The following is an 11,887-nucleotide window of genomic DNA, read 5'->3' as shown; positions in this document are numbered from 1 at the left end:
AAGTTTCCTTTGGTTACTACAAAGAAAAACTCATCCATTAGCACTAGCTCATCTATTAGTACATCTAAAGCACAAGTACAGGCTGAGTGGAGAATGGATTGAGGCAAGCCTTGGGGAGAAAGACTTGGGAGTATGAGTGGATGAAAAGCTCAGTATGACTCAGCCGTGTGTGCTTGCAACCCAGAAATCCAACTGCATCCTGGGCTGCATTAAAAGAGCATGACCAGCAGGTTGAGTGACGTGATTATTATTATTTGCCTTCAATAATTCTACTTCTTTTTTGACAATATTGTCCAGACTGTCTGTGTAAACACTGGTCACAACTTCCCACCATTGTTTTTTCAGTGAAGTTAAACAAATATTTGATCACCATGGTTGCTTTCATCGCTCTTACAGATGTTCAGCTTTCTCAAATACAGATGGCCTGACTGAAAGCTTTAATCTGAATGAGGGGAAGAGCTGGAACCTCAGTTTCCACTTTTTTGCTAGCAGCCCTATGAGGAAAACTGATGCAAAGGGGCTTTTTCAGTCCAGAGAGGAGACATCTTCAGGGTGGTCTAATAACAGCCTGCTAATACCCATGAGAAGGTACAGGAGAGACGGAGTTAGATTCTTCACAGCTGTGCCAGGCAGGAGGACAAGACACAGCAGCATAAATTAAATCAACAGTTTCAGACTGAGCATAAGGAAAAGCTGTGATGACAGTCAAGCATGGGAGCAGGTTGCTTAGAGGGATTATGCAGTCTCCATCCTTGGAGTTTTATTAACACCAGTGTGGATTGTGCACATCTGACCTTTAGTGGAATTGGCTGTGACTAGCAGAGTGTTGGACTAGAGACCTACCAAGGGCCCTTCAAACATCAATTTTCTAGTGATTCTATCATTATGACTTGGGGAGTGAAACCAGAGCAGACTTAACTTGTTTCAGTTGTTTAACTTTCTGATTGAGTTTAATGTAAAAACTGCAACTGTTACAGTTGGGCTGAAGTATGGCCTAAGCAAATCTGAAAAAAACAGTGTGTTTTGTCACTTGAAATCCTTAGCTCTGAACATCTCACTTTAAACCAGGGATATTCTCGTTTGAAATCTGGAACATATTTCTTGGATTCCAGGAAATCCCAAGCTGATTGTAGAACTTGAACAGGATGAAATATGCAGAGGTAAGTGCTCCTTTTGAAATATCTGAAAAATAGCTATGGCAGAGGGAAGGAGGACTTGAGAAAACCACTGTAGATAAGATCTCTTACCACTCCAAGTATGTGTGCAAATGTGAACATAGCTACTCAAGTGTATCCTTAGTCTCAGCTTTTCTAGTGAAACTGTCCTGTGCATTTATAGTATGGTTCAGTAGTGGAATAAAAAGATCTGTTAACTTGATAATCAATTTGAGATAGAAGAGCTCATGTCATAACTATGGTCATCTCTTCAAATGAAACATTTTAATATAGAGAAAGTACTGTTCACCTCTCATCATTTTGTCTTTTGCATTTTGGTCTTAATTTTAAGCCACTCCTAAAGAAACCTGTCGCTGTTGAGCCGCTAGCAGAGAGGAGGCTTCCAGTTCTCAGAGTAGCAAGAAAAAGCATTTATTATTTTGATTTCCATATATGTATAGACTTTTTAGAGGTCGCCCAGATTGGTCAGTCAGAACCCTCCCCCTAGGCCTAATTGGCCAAGCCTGAACTGTCCAAGTCTTGAGACACTGTTTGAAAAACATCCAGACTTTATCTTTGTTTATAAAACACAGCAAAATGTTCTCACGAGAAAAACCTGTGCTAGCCACAGAAACCTACTGCAAATTTTGTTTTGAGTTTAGCAATTAAAATGTAGAACACATAGGAATTTAAAAAGAGACATATTTAAATATTATTTAGCTGTAATGACCCATAATTATGAATTAATTTGTTTTTGAATACTGTTAAACAAGGAAAAGCATTGGTTTAACTTTGCAACTAAAAATCCTAATTTCAGCGGAATTCAGAAAATGACGGGATAGAGCATATGAGGTTGACAAAGAGGAAAAAGTCATTCTGTACATACATACACTAATTAGAGAGATGTAAGATGGAGCCCAGCAGTTGAGAACCTTTGCACTTGCACCACACTGACAGTGCTTCACTGTGACCGACCTCCCCACGATGGAGGAAGACTTGGAGAAGAAGGGCAAAAATAATGAGTTCAGGGAAGAATGTCAAGAATGACCAATTATTGTAAAGAAAGCTGCATTTTTAGCAGGACTGAAGAGTAAACTTTGGTTTAGGTACACAACTGTTCTCAGTGAGTCGTCAGGTTGTATAAACAGCTTTCCCTGAGATAATTAGAGGAGACTACTGTTCTGAGCTAGCCAGAGCAGCGCGGGGGGAGAAAGTGTATGTGTGCCTCAACCTAGTGTTAACTTTGAAAACTTACAGCTACTAAAATGAGCTTTGAAGAGAGCAATGGGCTTGACCTGGTTTAACCCTTGTACTCCTTTCTGGCAACTTAACACACCCAGCACCATGATGATGAGAATACAGGGACTGGTAATGGAATCATGTTTGCATAGTGATTCAACTACATATTGCAATAGCTACACTGTGCTTCTGTTATGATTTCAGTGTGCTGCTGTAATACTCTAATAAATCAAAATGCCATGAAACAACAATTATACCAAGTAAATTTGATATTAAACTTTAAATCCTCCTAATGTGGAACCTCTAAAAGAACCTAGTCAGAGGGTATTGGGCTCTTACCTTCACACATTATCAGTCCATTTTTTGTAATACTGGAATTAAAAAAAAATCAGCACTTAAAATGCTTCATGGTATCACAATAATAATTAAATTTGGAAGAAATGGGCAAAATTTTACTTATGCTGATGTTAGGAGTTATTTCTAGTCAGTGAGTATCACATTAAGCAGAACACATCAAAAGGCAACAAAGACTGTCGTGAACAATTTCCTTGTTATGAGGAAGGAAGACATTATGAGGGGTCTGTAATCTGAGAGTTAAGAGATCATAATCTAAAATATGTTTGCATTCCTTAGCACATGTAATTCAACTTCCAGATTGTTCCAGAGGCTTTGTATTGTGGTGTTTTTGTTTGGTTTTGAGTTTTTTGGGGGTAGGGGGCTTGTCTTGTTTAAATAGTAAACCTAGAGAGAAATTTTTAGAGAAAGTACTAACAAAACTATGTGTCAAAAATCTATTGACATCAGTTTTATAAAAATTCATAAACAGGAGTTAAAAGTATATATTTCACTTGAATCTGTCCTGTCTGTCACCTCTTAATGGGTTAACTGCCCTGTTGGTGTGCCACTACTTTAAAAATGATTTTAAACTGTCTTCAGTGAGCTATCTTTCACAAAGTATGACAAATTCAGTTACTGATAAAAGACTGAAAGATACTGAAATTGCTTTTTTCTATTTAGAACTAATGCATGAAAAATTGCTTCTTCTAGCTTATGAATATTAAACTTGTTCTTATTTTAATCTAACAGATGAAAAAAATAGCTTCTTGTTATTAGTCATGATGTTAATGTTCTTATTTTTAATCTTCTCAAGGTATGTGTCCTTTACACAAGGATGGACAATAGTTCTCTCATTTTGCAATGCTTCTTTTTATATTTTTGTCTAGTAATGCAAACTTAGGTATATTCTTCCCTTTTAATTAAGTATCATTAAACCAATAGCCAAAAAAAAAAAGTATTTTCCTGGTAATATTTTGCAGTACTCTCCTTTTATGAGACACAAAAGAAAAGCAAACCACAATTCACCATACCCCAGTAACTTCCTGGAATCTTCTGCAAGAAAATTCCCCTCCCCCCTGTGGACCCCATCTCAGTAGACCTATGCTGTATCATTGTTAAAGATACAGCTAATACTGTGAAGAAGTAGAAGGAACAGCATATTTATACTGAAGAATGCATAAAGAAAAATTATTGCATAAATGAGAAGGGAAAAGGAGCTAACTCTGCAAGTTATAGCAAAATTAGTTCTGATGTGTCTTAACTAAGATTGTAAATAAATAGCTATTTTCTCTGTGTTTACTATAAAGATTAAGGAAGGAGGTGTATTTGTAAACTGTACTTGGATGCTCTTTCCAAATAAACTTTCTCCTGATACTTTGAGAGCAGAACAACATAATTTACTTCTGTTCAGGCTGGACTTCCACATTGTCTCCTCTACTGTTCAGTGGCTTCTGGACCCTTTATGTCCAGTGAAGTGGACATCTGGGGTGGCACTCCTGCTATGTTAGAACCATGGAATCAGTAATGTTAATCAGTAAGATGCTATTCATTAAGTACATTTAATTTTCCTTTATAATTTTAAATCATGCGCTAAACTGCTTCTTAGAAGTTTCCCTTCTTAGTGTTCCTTATACTAACATTTTACTTTGTGCAATTAGTTTATGCTCTGTCTTCTCATAAACAATGATTCCATCCAGAATATTTGTTTTAGTGGTTTTTAAATTTAAGTAATACTTTTTGTCTGGGCAGAAATAATGCACTTTGACTTGTTCCTGAAAGTTTAAAGAAGTCATTTAGTTCAAAGTTCTATGAACTCCCTTTTCCTTGAGTGAGATGTTGATAGTTTGCAGTTCAAGAAAGGTCCCTCTATCAGGAAATTTTTGTCAGCAATTCTCACAGGAATTGCTTTGGCATTGTATATAAAATCCTTAAAGCAAAGTGACAGACAAAATAGGATTTGTTTTCCTTCTGGCTATTAGAAAGAGATTGTTATATCAGTAGATAAACAGAAGAGAGTTCAAGAACAATTTACCTTTATTTAACCTGGTTTTCAAGTGCATTAAAACCAAGACAGATTTTTCATGCCCTTCAGGTATTTAGTAAACACCCCTGGCACACTTCACTGACAAATTCAGATCCTGAAGAGACCTGAGAAGAAAACATAAAATAAAGAAAAATCCAAGCAAATAAACATTTGTTTTGCTATTATAGTACTCAGTCTGCATAAAGAATCACAAAGACGGTGAGGTTTTTTTTTCCTATTACCAAATTTTATACAGTATTCCACTTGGATTTCCTCTGCTGCTTAGTGTGATTTAATTGATTTTAGTGAAGCCGTTCTTGTGTTCGTTCTTGTCTTCCTTCTTGTCAAGACAAGTTCCTTCTTGTCTGCGAATCAGTAGGATAAATCAGACTCAGTTTCGACTTACTGTTTCTGAAAGTGCTGAATATCCAAGATTTGTTGAGAATAAAAGTACTCTGTTGCAATTTGAGAAGAGTGCCACAGAACCACACTCTAGAGAGTCATTACAGAGCAGAAACACAGTGGTTTAATCCAAAACAGACATGACATGGAGATGTCCATGTTGTCTTCAAATGATTTGAAACATGCAATTGTATGTCCTAGATTGCTGAAAGGTAAAATTTATCACCAGACATAACCGTCATCTCAGAGTTTATATGTGCTTAATAGTTTGAGCATTTCTGTTAAGAAACAAAGACAATGGAGGACTGGACTGAAACAGAACTTTACCTGAGCTTTGGAGCTGGGAGTGGCATTCACACCCACAGATGAAAGCCCTGAATCCCCTGACACAGCATGGGCAAAGTTGGTGCCTCAGGAAGAAACTTTATAGAATCCACTGAGCTGAATGGGCTTTCTTGTTCTACTCATTCCAACATAAATAAATTAGGTGGCAATTTTCAGGCTTTTACATTTATGTATGTTGAATAGTTCAGATGGATTTTTATTAATTTGATCAAGTTACTTGTGTTAGAATGGTATCAAGGACAGGTAAGAGCACCCCGCAGGATTAGACCTCACTATTTGTCTCACATAAAGAGCCCACTCTCTGCTGACATACGTCTGAAATAAATCCTCAAAATGCCTAACATTGTTGGAATATAGTCAGATCTTGATATGCCTAGAAACAGACGCTTTGTCTACTGAAAAATATGTCAGAGGAAGCTGATATGCACAGGAGAACTTAGAGGCCCACGTTATGGAAGCAGCTAAGCACAGTTTCTATGGATCTAAATTTTGAACTCAGGCATTTTATATGTTTCTAGGGTCTAAAAAGTATCGGGTACCCAGTGAAATTCACAGCATGTTATTGCAGTTTTGTGGCAAAAGATAAGTGTATTAAGCACCATAATATCTTGTGCCTCAGACACGCTGTCACAAATCAACTTTTCAAATAAAATATGTACAAATTCTAGCCAACATAGTCCACATGTTGGTACCATAAGCATAAGCTAAGCAAATATATTCTTCTGTTGAAAAGACATAGGTACTGTGGCTGATCTCAAGGCAGGTCAAGCAAGTCCTGACCACTTCTGTTCCATAAGGTTTAAAACACTGAATGAAAAAGTACAGGGAGAAACAATGACGTACCTGGAAACTAGTTCAGTTTGTTTTCCCTGCTTAAGCAATATAAGTGACAATACTGAAGAAAGCTGAGCAAGCTCTGTGCTATTTCACTGCAATAGCTGCCATTTGGTTTCCACACTCTTGCAGATTATTAGCAAATGCCAGAGTTTCTAAGAATTGCTCCTCTGCTGCACAAAGTTACTATTGTGGCTTTTCTCTTAACTCTGGAAAAACATGCAAACAAGGCCCTGCAAGCAGGAAATAATGGGACTTCTTCCATTTGTTACATTTATACTGTCAGACTCAAGTTAAAAATTCAGTACAACTAGGACAAAAAACTTGAATCGGCTTACTGGAAACCTCAGTCACAGTAGTGGCACTGTTCTCAATGTTAGTATTCTTTTGTTTTATAAATCTAAAAAATTTTCTTTTTCTCCATAATATTCTCTCTTGCTAATACCTGAATTGGAGCAGTATGTGGCTGTATGCCATATTACATTTTTATGCTGAGCAGATATATTGTGTGACATTCTGAGGCAAACACCTTTATCCTGGAACCCCACAAGAGCTCAGTGGGATCCACTGGCTTATTCAGCACACAATGCCAAATTGTCTCTGAATTTGTCAGCAACTTTTGTCACAATTTCAGGCAAGGTGTTACCTGCAGGGTCTTTCCAGTTTCTCTTATTTACCATTCCTTCTTAACGTACCCTGAAGAAACCAGAAAGTGAGATTTTTTTCTGGGAAGCAAGGATCCAAACACACCTTGGTGAGCCTATTTACAATCAGACTTAATGATTTTAAAGGTCTTTTCCAACCAAAAAGATTATTCTAACAGTTTTGAACTTTTCCATACTGAAATATGGATTAGAAATCAATGGAGATTTAGACATAACATTTCATTAAGACCTTGTACAATGGCATTAGTATCTTCCTATATGTTGGAAATACCAAAAAATATCTTCTAGGACAATTTTCCTACAGTTCTCTCCTCATCAATGAATTGGGGCTAGCTTACATTCAACTAGTACTCCTCTGCTTTTATAGTTTCATGCTGTGTCCTGAACCACTGCTGCTGGGCATCTAGGCACCACACAGAAACTCTACACTGTTAAAATTCAACTGTTTTTCTTACTCCTGTCATTGCACTATCCATGACTTTTCTTACAAACCTTTAATCAAGAATTCTGCTGGATTCAGCTTTTCAGGAAAGATGTAGGAGTGATTACTGCTTTCTTCACCCAGATTATGCTGTCATGAGTGAAGTGTTTAAAGCTTTTCATTGCTATCAAAACTGAGGGTAGCCTTGCAAAGAGGCAGAACTTGGACATTTCAGGATGGGGAAACCTGAAAGTTAAACTCAAATGTAGGTTTTCTGTCTCCACAGAAAGACTATATTTTAGCTGGTGTTTCTGGAATTGTTCTTTTAGACTTTACTAAAATGCACTCCTTTAACATGTTTGGGGGGCTTTAGGTCTTAAAGAATAAGATTCCATTGTTCTTCTGTGAGGTCATAAGAGGTAATTGGCTGCAGCCAGATCAGTAATGATGCTGTCAAAATCTGGGAAGACTCTGTATTAGCATCTTCTCTGCTCTCTGGAGATTTCTACTGAAGGAACTGGATGCTGGGCTGACTTCTTTCCATCTTTACATTTATGTGGCACTCTTTTGTGCTTTTAGATTTGTTAAAATTTAGTAACTGCTATCACTGAAAGGAATTTCAATGAAATATATGCAAAGGGACTTTTCCTGCAACTGACATTTTACTTTTTAGGTTACTCTACAAACTTCATAAAAGAGTTTGATTGAATGAATGACACGTGCAATTGAAGTTGTTTAAGAACAGCAAGTTGTGTTACTTGAAATAATGTTTTTCCCTTTTCTTTTTACCCAGTCTTTGCCAATCCATTTTGCCTGGAATGTGTTATCTCCACAGAAAAGCATGTTCTAAGAATGAGAATTCATAACATACCAAGGACAGCTTGGATTGAGCTCTGAGCAAGCTGGCCAAGTAGAAATTGTCCCTGGTCAAGGCAGGGGGATTAGAACTAGGTTATCTTTAATGTACCTTTCAACCTAAACAATTCTATGACAAGAAACATGTTGTTCTATGTACTAAAAGTTAGAATAATTCCTTTAGATCCGTATGTGGAATTAAAACACTTATTTCTGTTCACTGTGAACTTCCAAACAATTCTGCATGTGATCAGATTTTCTAATATAATTTGCTTTTTCGTTGGACATATCAAACATGAAATGCATTCAACAGTATCCTTGTTTCCAAATTCATATCCAGTCTACACAGAAATTCCTGATTCATCACAACGAGTCCAGTCTTTGATTTTTGGGATTTTTTTCTAGATGTGCATTACTTCATTTTAGCCATCAATACAATGGTAAGTTATCACTTGGCAGGAATCAGCTGTATCCCTGGAGAAGCCGTTCCCCCGCGAAGGCTCGAAGGTGACACGCTCCAGTGAACAACGTCGCCATCTAGTGTGGCATCATCACTCATCCTTCCCGCGAGGATGGGAGTGAAACTTACACTACTTGCAGCACTGCAAGATGCATCTCTTGGATAAGGATCTGGGATGTGACAATTTCCAAAACAAATCCCACACCTAAGTTTCTTTTACAGCGATCCATATGTTCAGAGAAAATTCATCTCAATACTTTTAAAGCACAAAAATTTGACATTCAACTCGTGGTAATTTTTAAAAGTGTGAGCTTGTGTAGGCTTTTGTTTGGGTTTGTGGGGTTTTTTTGCTCATATTACATCTCTTTTTTTCCACCTACAGAGTGCTTTAACTGCCATTAATACATTTTCACCTAAATTTCTGACCTCTTTTTAGTCTCAATTAAAATTTTAATCTCTTATTCAGATCCGTCCATTTTTCTGTTGCATCCAAGGCCTTGTTCAATTATTTTCTTCTTTTTTTCAAACTGTAATGACTGAATAGTCAAAGTCTATCATTGCATAATCTACTAAAGCAATTTTCTATTTCAGTGAAATTCACCTGATCATTATTGCCACATTTTCCCTGCCAGTAGGATGATAAATATGACCTTTTCCATGACTAGTAAAACGGTACAGATTTTGTGTTGACCTGGTTGTGCAGCTCTCAGGACTTGCCTTGGCCTGAGCTGCTTTTATCTCCTGATAACTCTCTGTTGGTCTAATGATTAATCCCTAGATTTAGTTACCCCCTGTGAATAGACTTTACTGTAAAGGTCTGACAGACCAGCTGGTTATTTCCCTGAAGAGCAGTAGCACACTATGACACATAAAGTTGAGGGAGGCTATGGTGCAACTTTCAAACTTCATCTGGGAATGAGTGAAAGAAGCAGACTGGGTAAGAAACCATGTAAAGATAATTCCAGTTGAATGCCAGCAGTGAGGCAGAAGGGATCCTGTACACACACCTAAACTGAAGCCCTATTTGGGAAAAACTCAGGATGCTGATGGCCTGCCACCACTTCTCTGCTTGATGGAGATAAGTTCAATCGACCCTGTGACCCAACAGATGTGAGCAGTGAGCATAACACCAAAGAAAAAAGTACTTAGTAGTTAAATGTTGAATAACAGTCTTAATGACATCAAAATAGTAAGGCTTTTCAGTATGAATTTGGACTATGTCTTAATATTACTGTAGCTAGACTAATCAGTTGGTTGTATTTTAATTAGACTAAGATTATTATTAGGTTAAAAATAAATTCTAGGCTCTGTATGTAACATTATGTAGAGTTTTTTGGCCATTACATTTATTTGAATATAATGTACCCCTAACAGGCACTATCAACTCTTCTTGGAACTGAAAAGATCTATTTCATCTTTCATCGAATTTCTTTAAATTTCACCCTTCCACTATTTCTGAAAACACAATTAGTCTGCAAGACCTGTCTATAGTAACTTCCTCCTATTGACTAGTTAAAATTGATTATATAGCACATCAGTACTAAAGGAGAAAAGACTGTAAGAACATTGTGGACTGTAAAACGTCTCTTAGTTTTGGTTTATGAAATCCCTGGAATAAAAACTAGATTTTCTATAAGATCTATAATGCCAATTCTATCTCATTTGATCTAATTTCTCATACTAAGCATAATTCACCTATTTTATTAATTGAAGACGTAAATGGCAACACAAAGAACCAAGTGTTGATCTATCTGAATTATACCTTCCCCAACTATACAATTTTGGGTTTTAAAGGACAGTGATGTTAAAAAATCTTTTTTGAAAAATCTCAATCAAATGCAATGCTTGTTATAAATTCCACAGATGTATACAAATATGTTATTGTATTTTGACTCCACTTCTTGAACTGTCCCAGCATTTGAAAATAAATTAGATCAATTTATAATTTAAATAAATATTTTAAAATATTATAAAGTATATGCATAAAAGTATATGCAGTTTTCATAAGGACAAAAGTTTAGGGGAAAATTAGTTTAAAGAACAAAGAATTTCAAGTCAGAAACATAGTTCCATCACTGTGTCATGCACAAGTCAAAAAGCTAGCATGTGTAGCTCTTGAGAATACTAAGACATTTTCTTAACATTTTCTTAGTGTCTTCTTAGAATTTTCTAGATTCTTGAAAATATCTGCTGTTGGGTTCCTAAGGCAAGTAGCATGAATTTAGCATTTCAAGAAGGAGCCATTAACAAGAGGTTTGTTATACACTCTAAACTCTTTCTTCTGGAAGTGCTTTGCAAGAACTTTGCTTGGCATTTGCAATTGCTGTCATGATGAATGATGTGTCATCTTTTTCCCTCTCCCCCCTTTGCTGGAGAACTGTCCTAAAATTCTCAGCACTCTACCACAACTAGAAACAGTGTAGTAGTTCTCAAGAATTTTCATTGCAATAATTATTTACCTACATACGTACCTACCTACCCTTTGGCCCTGCCTCTAAAATGAAAGATGGGCAGAGGGTAGGGAGGGGATGCAAACAGGAGAGGACTGTTCAGGATCTCTTTATGCTGTTGAAGATTATATTTGATTATATCCTGGATTTTCAATTCTCTGTAATTTACTACCTTATGAAAAACTTTGCAACTAGAAATTTGCATAAGAAAGACAACCACTTTCCTTAAAAATTATTTGTATTGCTACTACAGCAAAATACTTTTGTCCTCTAATTTACCTCACTCTTGCACAGAGGTAAAAATTTCTGCAAATCCCAACATTAATCTGTAATTTAAAATGATATAACCAGAGCCCCAGAATTCAATCCAGCTGAAGTCATCTGTCACAACTTTTTTCCCAGGTAACATATTCAAAACCACTTAAAATTTATCTTTTTTTGGACTGAAAAAAACCAACCAGACAAAACAAAAACCAAACCCAAGACAAGATCTTTTGCAGAAATGCAGTTACACAGCAGAAAAGTTGCCTGATAGATGAACTTTCAAGTCTCCTTCACCATAAGGAATTACCAGCAGGATTGTTCTCTTAATCTATTGTTGATGAATTTGAGGTGATTTTTCCTCTTACTAATACAGCAGTATTCAAACTTTATTTGGACAAGTGACAAGTGGGAAATCTGATTAACAGAAGGTGCCTGAGTT

This window comes from Lichenostomus cassidix, chromosome 4, assembly GCF_008360975.1.
Source record: "Lichenostomus cassidix isolate B80296 chromosome 4, HeHo_3.0, whole genome shotgun sequence".
NCBI lineage: Eukaryota > Metazoa > Chordata > Aves > Passeriformes > Meliphagidae > Lichenostomus > Lichenostomus cassidix.
The sequence above is the reverse complement of the archived record's forward strand: the minus strand, read 5'-3'. Positions refer to the sequence as shown.